Genomic DNA, 14,561 nt, shown 5'->3' on the forward strand with positions numbered 1-14,561 from the left:
TAGAACATAAATTATTTTTTTCTGCCTCATATTTTTATGTCTTTCTACATGGTGAGAAAAGAAAAAAAATAGGTGGATAAAACCCAACAGGTCAAGTGGTCTCAGGTGCATTGAGTGGAAAAATAAATGGTCAGATTTAAATATCCAAGCCAAAGTCATGGCAATAGAATCAAGAGACACAACTATAACAAGCTAAACACAAAATGGATCAGTTATACTAGTAGCCTAAAGGGCTAAGTGTTAGTTACGGGATGCATACTGGAAAATATAGTGGAGGGAAGTCAACATTGGTGGTGGAATTGATCTAATTCACTGCCACTGTAGGCCACAAATACAACTGTGAAAGATTTGTAATTCACAATGGTCTCAATAATTTTTAAAATAAATAAATAAAAATGCTTTCTAAAAACAAAAGTCCATGATTAGATGGATTCACATTTAATTTTTCAAATCTTTTAAGAGGATATATTGTCAGATATTGTCAGGCTCTTCCAGGAAATTGAAGAAACAAAAACATTCCTAAGTAGTTTTTATGAAGCTAATATCACACTTATATCAAAAGCAAACAGGTATGCCATCATAAAGGATCACTACAGACTGAGAGCCCTGATAATATAGATGCAAAAGTCCTCAACAAAATTCTAACAAATAGGATCCAACATCTTATGTTGAAGGTCATACACCATGACCAAGTAGGATTCATTCCAAAGATACAAGGATGATTTAACTTATACAAGTCTACCAATGCAAAACATCATATTTAAAAATGAAAATAAAAGTCAAATAATCATATAAATATATGTAGGAAAAACATTTTAAGTCACCAAATCCATTATAATAAGAACTTTCAACTAGAATGTGAATAGAAGGAACTTTTATCAATATAATCAAAGGTATTTACCATAAGTTAATGGTAAATATCATACTAAATGGGGGAAAACTAAAAACATTTTCTCTAATATCTGGCACAATAGAAGTCTACCCCTTCTCAGCATAGTACTGGAAATACTTGACATAGAAATCAAGCAAGAAAAATATATCAAGAATATACAGATAGGAAAGGAAGAAGTCAAACTCTCACTGTTTGCAGATGTCATGATGCTCTACTTAGAAAATCCAAAAGATGGGGCCAGAGTGATAGCACAGTGTTAGGGCATCTGATTTGCACACAGCTAACACATGATAGTCTCAGATTCGATCCCAGTATCCCATATGGTCCCCCAAGCCAGGAGAGATTTCTGATCATAGACCCAGAAGTAAATCCTGAGTGTCGATGTGTGTGCTCCCTCCAAAAAATACCTAAATATTTTACAAAGAAATATTTTTGAAATAAAACATTTGTACAGGAGCCTGAGAGGTGGTGGTAGAGGTAAAGCATCTGCCTTGCAAGCACTAGCCTAAGACTATCTGCGGTTTGATTCCTTCACATCTCATATGGTCCCCACAAGCCATGGCCAATTTCTGAGCATATAGCCAAGAGTAACCCCTGAGCGTAAAACAGGTGTGCCCCCCCAAATAAAAACAAAAAAAGATTTGTACAGCAAAGTGGCAGACTACAAAAATAGAATTCAAAACTCTATAAAAAAAACACACAACAATTTTCTTTTTTATATAGAAAGAATGTGCAAAGATATAGACATTAAAAAGCAATTCCATTCACAATAGTGTCACAGAAACTCAATAACTTGAAGTTACCTTAACTAAAATGGTGAAAGACCTATACAAAATGAAACTATGCCTACCAAGTGGGGCCTGACTGTGAAAAACTGTGAGTGCTGCCTGTGTGTGTCTGACTACTGTCCTGACCTGTCCTGTGAACCTCTTGGGAGTGGGCCGAAAAGAGGCTCCAGAAAACTTGATCTCCCAGAGGCCCATTCTATGGCGGTAACGCCAAGGAACTGTTCCATAATGTGAAAACCAGCTATAAGTAGTACTTTGCAGAAGTCAGGTCCCCTATTTGTGATATCAGGCTGGGAAAATCTACGAAACTACGCCTACTCAGTGGGGCCCGACTGTGAAAAATTGTGAGTGCTGCCCGTGTGTGTCTCTCTCCTGTCCTGTCCTGTGAACCTCTTGGGAGTGGGCCAAAAAGAGGCTCCAGAAGAGCACTTAGCTCCGCTTCACTACGTGGCCCTGTGCTCTTTCTAAGGAAAGAACACCATTGCAACCAGAAGAAAAATCACACTAGGAACTGTACTGGATCACTGAAGCCCAGCATTTCTCTCCAGACTGTCTTCTCTGCTGCGTGCTCGGGCCTAAGATTTGATCCTGTGTGAGGCTTCATCCATGGAGGACTCCCCTCCCTTGGAGGGAAGTCGACCCATCCAGAAAGGGCAGAGCCAGAGGAGTGTGGCTGCCTACATCATTTAGCCAATACCATCACAAAACGTATAAAAACCCACAATACAAGTGTAACAATGGGGAAACAACCCAGGCCAGAATCAGACATAGAGAATGAAGATGACAATTCTGATGACCAGATAATGACCAACCAACTAATCAACCTCTCAGATAAGGACTTTAGACAAGCAATATGGAAGATGCTCAAAGAACTCAAAGAAACCATGGATCGAGTTGAACAGAACACTAATAAGAACCAAGAAAATAAGAAGACAGAAATGACAAAACTCCAAACTGAAATAACATGTCAACTAACAGGCCTGAAAAAGTCAGTAAACAAAGTGAATGACAAAATGGATAAGCTCTGGGACAGGGTATCAGAAGCTGAGAATAGACTTGGTGCTGTGGAAGATGAGATAAATAACAATTTCATACAGCGGGAGATATTGGGAAAAAAACTTAAAGCAAATGAACAGACAGTAAAAAACTTAGTCAAAGAATGGAACAGATGAAAATAGAAGTCTATGATAAGCTCAACAGAAATAACTTAAGAATCATAGGAGTGCCAGAGACCCAGGAAGAAAATTTCCAGGAAGAATCAACAGTCAAGAACATCATTAGGAAGAAACTTCCAGAGCTAAAGAATATATGTGATCAAATCCTGCATGCTCGAAGAGTACCAACCAAAAGAAATCCCAGAAAAAATACCCCAAGACACATCCTAGTCACAATGACAAATCCCAGATAGAGACAGAATTATGAAAACAGCAAGATCAAAAAGGGAAATTACATTCAAGGGAGCATCCTTGAGATTTACAGCAGACCTGTCACCAGAAACACTCAAGGCCAGAAAGCAGTGGTGGGATATTGTGACAAGACTGAATAAAATGAATGCTTTACCTAAAATACTGTACCCAGCAAAACTCCCTATCCAGTTTGATAAAAGAATACATGGTTTCACAGACAAAAAAAACAGCTCAGAAACTTTACAGACTCAAAACCAGTCTTAAGAGAAAAACTTAAAGACCTAATTTAAGATAAGACTAACCAAAAGACACACGAAATTTCGATATAAAGATGGCATTAAATCGCAGGACAATTCTTTCTCTCAATGTCAATGGACTAAATGCACCAGTTAAGAGACACAGAGTGGCTAAATGGATCAAAAAACTCAATCCAACCTTCTGCTGCCTACAAGAAACACACCTGAATACTCAGAACAAACATAGACTCAAAATAAAAGGCTGGAGAAAAATTATCCAAGCAAAAAACACCCATAGAAAAGCTGGAGTGGCCATACTAATATCAGATAATGCAAACTTTATACTCAGGAAGGTTGTAAGGGACAAAGATGGACATTTTATATTAATCAAGGGGTATATAGAACAGGAAGAAAAAACTCTCCTAAACATATATGCACCGAAAGAGGGCCCAGCAAAATATTTAGTGCAATTGTTGACAAATCTGAAAAATAATATCAATAACAACACAATAATTGTGGGGAACCTCAACATGGCTTTGTCAACACTGGATAGGTCAACCAGACTGAAACCCAAAAAGAATATACTAGACCTGAGGAGAGAAATGGAAGAAAGAAGCCTAGTGGATATATATAGGACACTCCATCCCCAGAAACTTGGATATACATTCTTCTCCAATATACATGGGACATTCTCCAGGATAGACAGCATGCTGGCATATAAAACATACATCCATAATATCAAGAGTGTAGAAATATTGTAGGCTACCTTCGCTGACCACAAGGCTCTGAAATTATTTGTGAATTCCAAAGGGACAGAGAAGAAAAACTTTAACACCTGGAAGTTAAACAGCCTCATACTGAATAACCCAGCTTCATACTGGGTCCAAGATGAAATCAAGGAGGAAATTAAAATGTTCCTGGAAACAAATGACAATAAAGACACAAACTATCAGAACTATCAGAACAGCAAAAGCAGTACAGAGAGGAAAATTTATAGCTTTGCAAGCACACATCAGGAATGAAGAAGGATCTTACCTGAGTAGCTTAATGACACAGCTAATAGAACTAGAAAATGCTCAACAGAAGGACCCAAAAATAGGGAGACAGAAGGAAATAACAAAGCTGAGATCAAAAATCAACGAAGTGGAAACCCAAATAACAATCTAAAAGATCAACGAAAGCAGAACTTGGTTCTTTGAAAAATAAACATAATTGATAAACCACTGGCAAAACTAACAAAGAAAGAGAGAGAGTAACTTGATAACTCATATTAGAAATGAAAAAGGAGAGATCACTACTGATATGATAGAGATTCAAAGGGTAATCAGAAACTACTTTGAGAAACTCTACGCAACTAAAAATGTGAACCTGGAAGATATGGATGAATTCTTGCACTCATAATCTTCCACGGTTGAAGGAAGAGGATGTAGCATATCTAAACACCCCCATCACTATTGATGAAATTAACATGGTAATCAAATGTCTGCCCAAAAAACAAAAGCCCAGGCACAGATGGATTCACTAACAAATTCTTTCAAACTTTCTAAGAGGAACTACAACCAATTCTGGCAAGACTCTTTCATAAAATTGAACAAATGGAAACACTTCCAAATAGCTTTTATAAAGCCAACATCACCTTGATACCTAAACCAGACAGAGATGTTAAGAAAAAAGAAAATTACAGACTAATACCGCTGATGAATACAGATGCAAAAATCCTCAACAAAATTCTGGCATATAGGATTCAATGCCTCATTAAGAAGAACATCCTCTATGATCAAGTAGGTTTCATCCCAGGAATGCAAGACTGGTTTAACATCCATAATCTATCAACATAATACACAACACCAACAACAAGAAATATAAAAACCACATGATCATATCAATAGATGCAGAGAAAGCATTTGATAAGGTCCAACACCCATTCTTGATCAAAGCACTCAGCAAGATGGGAATGGAAGGAACCTTTCTCAATATAGTTAAGGCCATCTACCACAAGCCAGTGGCAAATATTATTCTCAATGGAGAAAAACTAAAAGCCTTCCCTCTAAATTCTGGCACAAGGCAAGCCTGTCCTCTCTCACCACTCCTATTCAACATAGCACTGAAACTACTCGCCATAGCAATTAGGAAAGAAAGAAATATCAAGGGAATCTTGATAGGAAAGGAAGAAGTCAAGCTCTCACTGTTTGCAGATGACATGATACTCTACTTAGAAAACCCTAAAGACTCTATCAAAAAGCTTCTAGAAACAATAGACTCATATAGCAAGGTGGCAGGCTACAAAATTAACACACAAAAATCAATGGCCTTTCTATACACCAGTAGTAATCAGGAAGAAATGGACATTAAGAAAACAACCCTATTCACAATAGTGCCACACAAACTCAAATATCTTGGAATCAACTTGACTAAAAATGTGAAGGACCTATGCAAAGAAAACTATAAAATTCTGCTCCAAGAAATAAGAGAGGACATGCAGAAATGGAAACACATACCCTGCTCATGGATTGGCAGGATTAACATCATTAAAATGGCAATACTCCCCAAGGCATTATACAGATTTAATGCGATCCCTCTAAAGATACCCATGACATTCTTCAAAGAAGTGGATCAGGCACTTTTGAAATTCGTTTGAAACAAAAAACACCCTAGAATAGCTAAAGCAATTATTGGGAAAAAGAATATGGGAGGAATAACTTTCCCCAACTTTAAACTTTACTACAAAGCAATAGTTATCAAAACAGCATGGTATTGGAATAAGGACAGGCCCTCAGATCAGTGGAATAGGCTTGAATACTCAGGAAATGTTCCCCAGACATACAATCACCTAATTTTTGATAAAGGAGCAAGAAATCCAAAATGGAGCAAAGAAAGCCTCTTCAACAAGTGGTGTTGGCACAACTGGCTAGTCACTTGCAAAAATTGAACTTAGACCCTCAGCTAACATCATTACGAAGGTAAATTCAAATGGATGAAAGACCTCAATATCTGTCCCGAAAGCTTAAGATATATATAACAACACATAGGCAAAACACTCCAGGACATTGAGACTACAGTCATATTCAAGGAGGAAACATCGCTCTCCAAGCAAGTGAAAGCAGAGATTAACAGATGGTTATATATTAAGCTGAGAAGCTTCTGCACCTCAAAGGAAATAGTGCCCAGGATACAAGAGCCCCGCACTGAGTGGGAGAAACTATTCACCCAATACTCATCAGATAAGGGGCTAATCTCCAAAATATACAAGGCACTGACAGAACTTTACAAGGAAAAAACATCTAATCCCATCAGAAAATGGGGAGAAGAAATGGACAGACACTTTGAGAAAGAAGAAATACAAAAGGCCGAAAGACACATGAAAAAATGTTCCACATCACTAATCATCAGAGAGATGCAAATCAAAACAACTATTAGGTACCACCTCACACCACAGAGAATGGCACACATCACAAAGAATAGAATAAACAGTGTTGGCTGGGATGTGGAGAGAAAGGAACTCTTATCCACTGCTGGTGGGAATGCCGTCTAGTTCAACCTTTATGGAAAACGATATGGAGATTCCTCCAGATACTGGAAATTGAGCTCCCATACAATCCTTCTATACCACTCCTAGGAATATACCCTAAGAACACAAAAATACAATACAAAAAACCCTTCCTTACACCTATATTCATTGCAGCACTATTTACCATAGCAAGACTCTGGAAACAGCCAACATACCCTTCAACAGATGAATGGCTAAAGAAAGAGTGGTACATATACACAATGGAATATTATGCAGCTGTCAGGAGAGATGAAGTCATGAAATTTTCCTATACATGGATGTACACAGAATCTATTATGCTGAGTGAAATAAGTCAGAGAGAGAGAAAGACACAGAATGGTCTCACTCATCTATGAGTTTTAAGAATAATGAAAGACATTCTTGCAAAAATAATTTTCAGACACAAAAGAGAAAAGATCTGGAAGTTACAGCTCACCTCAGGAAGCTCATCACAAAGAGTGCTGAGTTTAGTTATAGAAATAACTACATTTTAAACTGTCCTAATAATGAGAATATATGAGGGTAATGGAAAGCCTGCCTAGAGTACAGGTGGGGGTTGGGTAGGGAACAGGGAGATTTGGGACATTGGTGATGGGAATGTTGCACTGGTGATGGGTGGTGTTCTTCACATGACTGAAATCCAAACACAATCATGTATGTAATCAAGGTGTTTAAATAAAATATAAAAAAGAGAAAGACCTATCCAAAGAAAAATACAAAACACTGCTTAAATAAATAAAAGAGGGCATAAGGAAATAGATCCATATACTTTGTGTATTGAGAGATTTAGCATATAAGGCCAGAGAGAAAGCATAGAGGTAAGGCATTTGCCTCTGGCATGCAGAAGGACGGTGGTTCGAGTCCCTGCATCCCATAAGGTCCCCCGATCCTGCCAGGAGCGATTTCTGAGTGTAGAGCCAGGAGTAAATTCTGCGCGCTGCTGATGTGACCCATAAACAAAAACAAAAAAAAAGTTAGCAATTCTTTCCAAAGCCCTGTACAAATTTAGGGCAACCTCTCTAATAACGATGAAATTTTGAAAATAATGGAACTAAGCACTCCTCAAAACATTGGGGACACTACACACTCACAAATAGCTAAAGAAATTTGTAGGAAGAAAGAGGATGGGAGGCATCATTTTCCTTAACTTTAAATTGTACTATAAAGCAATAGTCAATATAATAGTGTAACATTAAAATAAAGACAAATACTCAGATTAATGGATTAGACTTGAATATTAAGAAAATGACCCCAACATACACTTAATCTTTGATAAAAGGGCAAGAAATATAATCTGGATTAAGGAAAGTCTCTTTGACAACTGATGTTGGTAAAATTGGTCAGCCATATGCAAAAAAAAAAGTGATCTCAGATGTCTCTTTAATGCATGCAAAAGGTGAAATCAAAATGGATTAAAGACCTTGATAAGAGACATGAAACTACAAGATATATAGAAGAAAACATTGGAAAAACACTCCAAGATACTGAGACTAAAAGCATCAGCAAGGAGAAAACACCACTGTCTATGAAAGTGGAAGCAGAGATAAATAAACGGGATTACATTACAACGAGAGGCTTTGTCACTTCTGAGTAAACAGTGATTCAAATGCAAAAGCTACTCTCAGAACAGGCTATTCACCAATATACATTAATAAGGGGATAATATCTAAGATATCCAAAGTACTGACAAAATTTAACAAGAAAAAAACACCTAACCCCATCAAAAATGAGGAGAAAATGTACAGACATTTCCTCAAAGAATAAATAAAGATAGCTAAAATGCACATGAAAATAATGCTACAAATCACCAATTATTAGGGAGATGCAATCAAAATAGCAATGAGATATAATCTCATGCCACAGAGAGTGACACTCATCACAAAGTGTTTGTGTTGATGCGGGTAGAAAGAGACCCTTATTCAGTTTTGGTAGGGATGCATCTATTTCAGCCTATCTGGAAAACAAAGGGATACTCCTCAAAAATCAGAAATTGAGTTCCCATATTATCTAGAAATAAGATTTCTAAGAATACATACTATGAACATAAAAACAGAATACAAAAATTGCATACCTATGTTAATGACATCACTATTTACAATAACCAAAATCTAGAAATCACACAGGAACCTGACAACAGATGAGTTGAAAAAGAAACTGTGATACATCTACCTAATAGAATACTATGCAGCCTTTAGGAAAAAATGAAGTCCTGAAATTCACCTATACATGGATGGTCATGTATATGATTATTCTAAATAAATAATTGAGTCTGAAGGAGAGGGTAGACATAGAATAGTCTCAACTCATCTGTGGAATGTAAGAAAAATAAAACGTAGTATGTTAATAATATCCAGAGAAAGTAGAGATGAGGACCAGTAGGACCCGCCCATGACATGAAGCTTGCCACTCCAAAGCAATGAGTTCAGTTAAAGAATTATCTGCACTGAACACTACAATGACAATAATATTGAGAGCTAATCTCTGGACATAAACTTGGTGCTGAAAGAGGCTAATGTGATATGCATGGCACCCTTATTGACAATAGTGCAATCCACAATATTAGAAAGAAGAGAAAAAGTGAGTGAGAGAAGCAGAATATTTATCCCAGAGACAAGCAAAGGAGAGAGAAGAGGAAGAAAAATGGGATCAATGATGGCAGGAAAGCTGCACTGGTGAAGAGCCTTGTTCATACTTTGAAAACGCTAACCACGGTGCTTAAATAAATTATTATTCTAAAAATGTAATTAGATCATAAATCAAAATTATAGGCTTTCAGTATTAATTTTTTTTCATTTTCTTTGGAACTATGATTACAACCAAAGAACAGAGCAAATTGTGGAATAATCCCAAATATGTTTGGAACATGAGCAAAATATGTTAAAGGCTTGTGCTCAGCAAGACTGAAACTAGAAGGTAAAATATTAAAAAAAAAAAAAAAAGCAGTTTGAACAAAGTCCTAGAATTTGTGATAGAGAATTTGTGGAAAAGACATGCACCAAAAATTCTAAGGCCAGTTGCTTATGAATAAACTTAAACTTTTTGTGCAATAAATTTTTTATGATATTTAGATGGCTATTATACACTGAGCTAGATCTCAACTGTTTTTAAACATGAAATTTAATAAAGATGTTTCTTTTTTTAACCTGGAATATTTTTAAATTGAGTATATGCAACGAAGTAAGAATAAGGCATTTAGGTTCTGCTCTATTCTTTGAAAGGTATTTATGTTTTACAAAATATGAGCTGCTGCCATGGCATACATAAACTTTTAGGAGGGCTCAGCACACCAGAGATGTATCCTCAGATTTTTCTGTTGGGAAGAACTAAAATAACTCCCATGGGGTTCCTTAAAAGGCCCTCTATGGACGCCTTTTTCCCCTGCATGGATGGTTGAGGAATTTCCAAAAAGATGCTTGGCATTACATTTTCAGTCAGTATTTGGCTATCTCTCCTTTGTAAATATCAGGCAAAATTATGGCCTCTATCAAATAATTTGGCTCAGAAATTCCAGCACCAAAGTTTATTAAGAGAACCCCCTTTCTGGATGATAGTGATCCCTAAAAGCAAAGATAATACTTTTTCTCTCTTTTTCAAACATTTCCTTGCAGCTGCATTTTCTGGTAATCAAGGGTGTAACCAGAATGCAGATTCTGGCTATTGACTATTGACTCTCCTTTAGAAATAAGAAAACTCATTTTGGGAGATTTGGTTTCTTTCTTTGCTTGACCCTAAAACAATAGAGTCCAGTCCAGTAAAGATCAAGTTCCTAGATATTTTCTACTCCCTCCTAATCCTAATTTTGCATTTAAAGTAAACTTGCAAAGAGTTGCCCTCAGTTGTAACCTTCTCCTTTGTAACCTAGAATTTTTACAGCCACACCCATCTTAGGTATTGCTACTGTTGTACTTTGCTTTGTGATTATAATTATTCTTCACCTATGGCTAATTTTACCCCTATAAATCTCCCTGCTCAAAAAATTAAACTTGGTGCACACTCGTCAGAGGTGAGTCCCCATATTTTGTGTGTGGTAATTATTTTTGAAATATTATTTTATTCTGCCACTCATGCTCCCACTTTCTTCTCATGAAGGACAATGACCCACAAGAACTGCTGAGATGCAGGACGCCTGCAACAAGCTGGCATCTTTTGGATATCTGGTCTCAGTGAGAACCATTGACTCCATGGTTCTTATAGTTCAGAAAGTTTTCACACACAATTTTATCTTAGATCCAGAAAAAATAAAAACAGAATAAAGACTCATGACTATCAATGTTATATGTAGTAAATTAAGGGAAACAGCAAAATATATAATTTTTTTCCTACAGAAACAATAACATAACATCTGGTATTACAGTACAGGAAAGCAAGAGCACTTTCAGGTACTTTCAAAATCATTTTTTTTTAAATAGAGAAAGCTGCTCCAAACACAGTACATAATAATGTATCATCTAGCTGGTTCTTCAAAAAAACTTTCAAAAAATAGAGATATAACTGCTATTACAATGAATTATTTCATTTTTCAATGTTCTTTTACACTTGTAAAATCTCAATGCATAAAAAAGCTTTTATCAAGAGCTTCCTATATGATCTGTGGTTTCTATGTGTACCTGTGAAATAGGCAAAAATAATATATCCAATGGCCAAAAAGACAATGATATTACACAAGCAAATAATATTTCATTTATACAACATATTAATAGTAATTATATGGTATCTACTGTATTTTAACTGTAATAAAAGTAAGTGAAATGATGATATGGTACAGCTAATGCTTCAACTATCTTTTCTATAATGGGTGTAATTTTAAGTTAAGTATAATATATTTAATTTGGCCAGCTTTACTCACTCAAAAGCAGTTTAAAGACTAAATGAGAAATTGAATTCCAGCTTTTAAACTTTGTTAACTTTGTATTACAGATGAGAACTTAATCAAAAAGCTTAAATTTAACACATATTTTATATGAGGTTAATATATTAGCTGATTAGAAATTATCTTTTGGGCTAATTCTCCTTTTCTATGGAGTGCCACATATCACTATATCACTATATATACACATATATATTTATATATCACTAGGATACATTCTAAAGTAATTTTATTTTAAATTGTCACCTTGCAACATTTTAATTGTTTTGCTGCATAGATATTCTCATGTTAACAATTAGAATATAATCTGAAGTTCATTTGTAGATAAAATTAATTCTATGGACCATATATAAAATAATTAAATAAAAAACTAATTGTTTTTACTTTTAAAGTTAATTTTCTATTAGCAAATAACACAATTCGGCCACTTTCATCATCAGTTTCTATTTCAGAGGAGATAGTCTATTGCCTGAAAAAGTGAAAGCTTTCCCAGCCCATTGTTATCATGTGGCTCAGGTGTGAAGGAGTAGGTTAATCATGTGAAAACATAGTTCAATTGTGAATCAATCTCAGACTGAGCCTGCTTGACTAGCTATTAGAGGTGAAGAATGTTGACAACATGCTTTCTCTTGATTGACTAGCTAGAAAAGAAAATAGAGTGTTTAGTTCTTGTCTTTATTCCTGTCGTTCAATTCCATACAACATTCCTGAAAACTCATAATAAAGTCAGAAATAATTTTAAGAAAATAAAACTAGGATTTCTACTGTTTTCTAATATTTCTTTTCAGCCAGCTCTAAGCTTTGGATGGAAGAGAGAAATTCATTGGAGAATTTCAGACTTCATTGTTCCTTATAAACCTGGATCATCTTCTCTGGGTTCTCACACTTAAAATACTTTGATGAATGACAACAATCACAAAATCCTGCAAAGAGATTTAAAAATTTCCTTCAACTAATTTTCTTTGTTTCCCTCAAACCAAGGAGGATTACCATCAGCATTGATGGATTGGAATTTGAAGAGGTCCCTACCTCTGTCCAGTGTAGCAGTCATTTGTTACTTATATTCTGGCATTTATTTTTATCATCACAGCAGATAATTTTTATTGCTTTTCACCTTATAGGTTGTATTCTTTGTGTATATGTCAAGACATGTTATTACATCTTTTTATTTAATATATGGTTTAAGAAATGACTATTTTAGTAGTTGATACCAAGTTTTTTCTTCTCTTTTCCTTAACCTTTTTATCTCCAACAAAATAGCATATCTTGAAGCATTCAGCCTCATAAAATGTGTGGGGAAAAGAATGATACCAGGACCAGTCATATGAACATGTAGTGTAAATAAAAAATGACCAGACAGAAACACCAACAGAATAATACCCAACTTATAACAAGCTGTAAGGTGGAGACCAGTTACACTAGGATTCTGGGGGGTAAAGGAGGGATATGTGGGAGACAAGCTGGGAACAGGAGTGGAGGGAGGACAATTTGGTGGTGGGAAAGCCCTTCATTCATTGTCACTATGTACTGTAAATAATTCTGTGTAATGAACTTCAGTCACAATAAAATAAAAGTTAAAAAAAATGAGGCTAGGAAAAAAAAAAGAAATGAATACACAGTCACTTTTAAAGATTTTTAGATAGTTCACCATTTTTGCAAAAGTTTATCTGCTTGTCTTAATCCTAAAATGTTGTTTGCATTATTGAATAAATTGTAGTTTGTATTACAGTCTTAAATTACTTTCTATTTAATAAATATTGTGAGTGATCATTAATTATTAAATTCTATTATAAAATTGCATTTATTTAATTTTATATTACAAATGCCATTAATTCTGGTTTATAAGGGCACACCTTGTTGTTGGAAAGATAATGACTAGATTATATACAATAAAATAAACTAAAATACAGATTTATTTTATTATAAATAAATTTGATGATTCTTTTTTTTTTTTTTTTGGTTTTTGGGCCACACCCGGTAACGCTCAGGGGTTACTCCTGGCTATGTGCTCAGAAGTTGCTCCTGGCTTGGGGGACCATATGGGACACCGGGGGATCGAACCGCGGTCTGTCCAAGGCTAGCGCAGGCAAGGCAGGCACCTTACCTTTAGCGCCACCGCCCGGCCCCAAAACTTTACATTCCCACACTGGGAGTCGAACCCGGGCCGCCTGGGTGAAAACCAGGAATCCTAACCGCTAGACCATGTGGGAAGTTGATGATTCTTAGTAAACTATTATGAAACTATTTCTATTTCTCTTATGGAAAGATTATCAAAAATATGGGAACCATTAGCAACATAATGATTACATGTTTACTTTGCTCACATATCAATTCAAGTCTGAATTCTGGCATCTCACACTGTACTTTAACAATTTACAGAAACTATTTCTGAAAAAAGAGCTAGGAGTTATTCTGAGCACTGCAAGATGAGTGACTCCACCCATCTCTTGCAAAATATAAAAATTCCCACCTCCTATTTCACAGATTTTATGGTTTAAAGTATAGGTTTGTCTAGAAAATATAGGAAAAATTACTTGTTTATATTAAGAAAATTAGTTTTTCAAGAACTAAAAGGTAAATAAATAAATAAAGATATTAATATTTTCCTATACTTATATGATTTAATTTATTGCATATTCACAAAACATAATTATAAAATGTTCTTCTTAACCATTGTAACCATTCATTTTTATGTTATATGACTAATATTGTGATGGAGCAATTCATGTAAAAAAAACTATAAAAATTGAAATTAGCATATGGTCTTGCTCTGATGACTCATAAGTTCAAAAGTAGAAAAGAGGAATACAGTAGTACTTTAGATT

The 14,561-nt window shown here is 35.4% G+C and overlaps 1 non-coding gene across 1 annotated transcript; it reads right to left on the reverse strand.

Moving 5' to 3' along the window:
- Positions 1 to 13,874: 13,874 nt before the first annotated feature.
- Positions 13,875 to 13,946, reverse strand: TRNAE-UUC (transfer RNA glutamic acid (anticodon UUC)). Its single transcript has one exon. It is a non-coding gene; the product is annotated as a tRNA-Glu (tRNA).
- Positions 13,947 to 14,561: the final 615 nt, after the last annotated feature.

The sequence above is a fragment of the Suncus etruscus genome, chromosome 4 (genome assembly GCF_024139225.1).
Source record: "Suncus etruscus isolate mSunEtr1 chromosome 4, mSunEtr1.pri.cur, whole genome shotgun sequence".
NCBI classification, from domain to species: Eukaryota; Metazoa; Chordata; class Mammalia; order Eulipotyphla; family Soricidae; genus Suncus; species Suncus etruscus.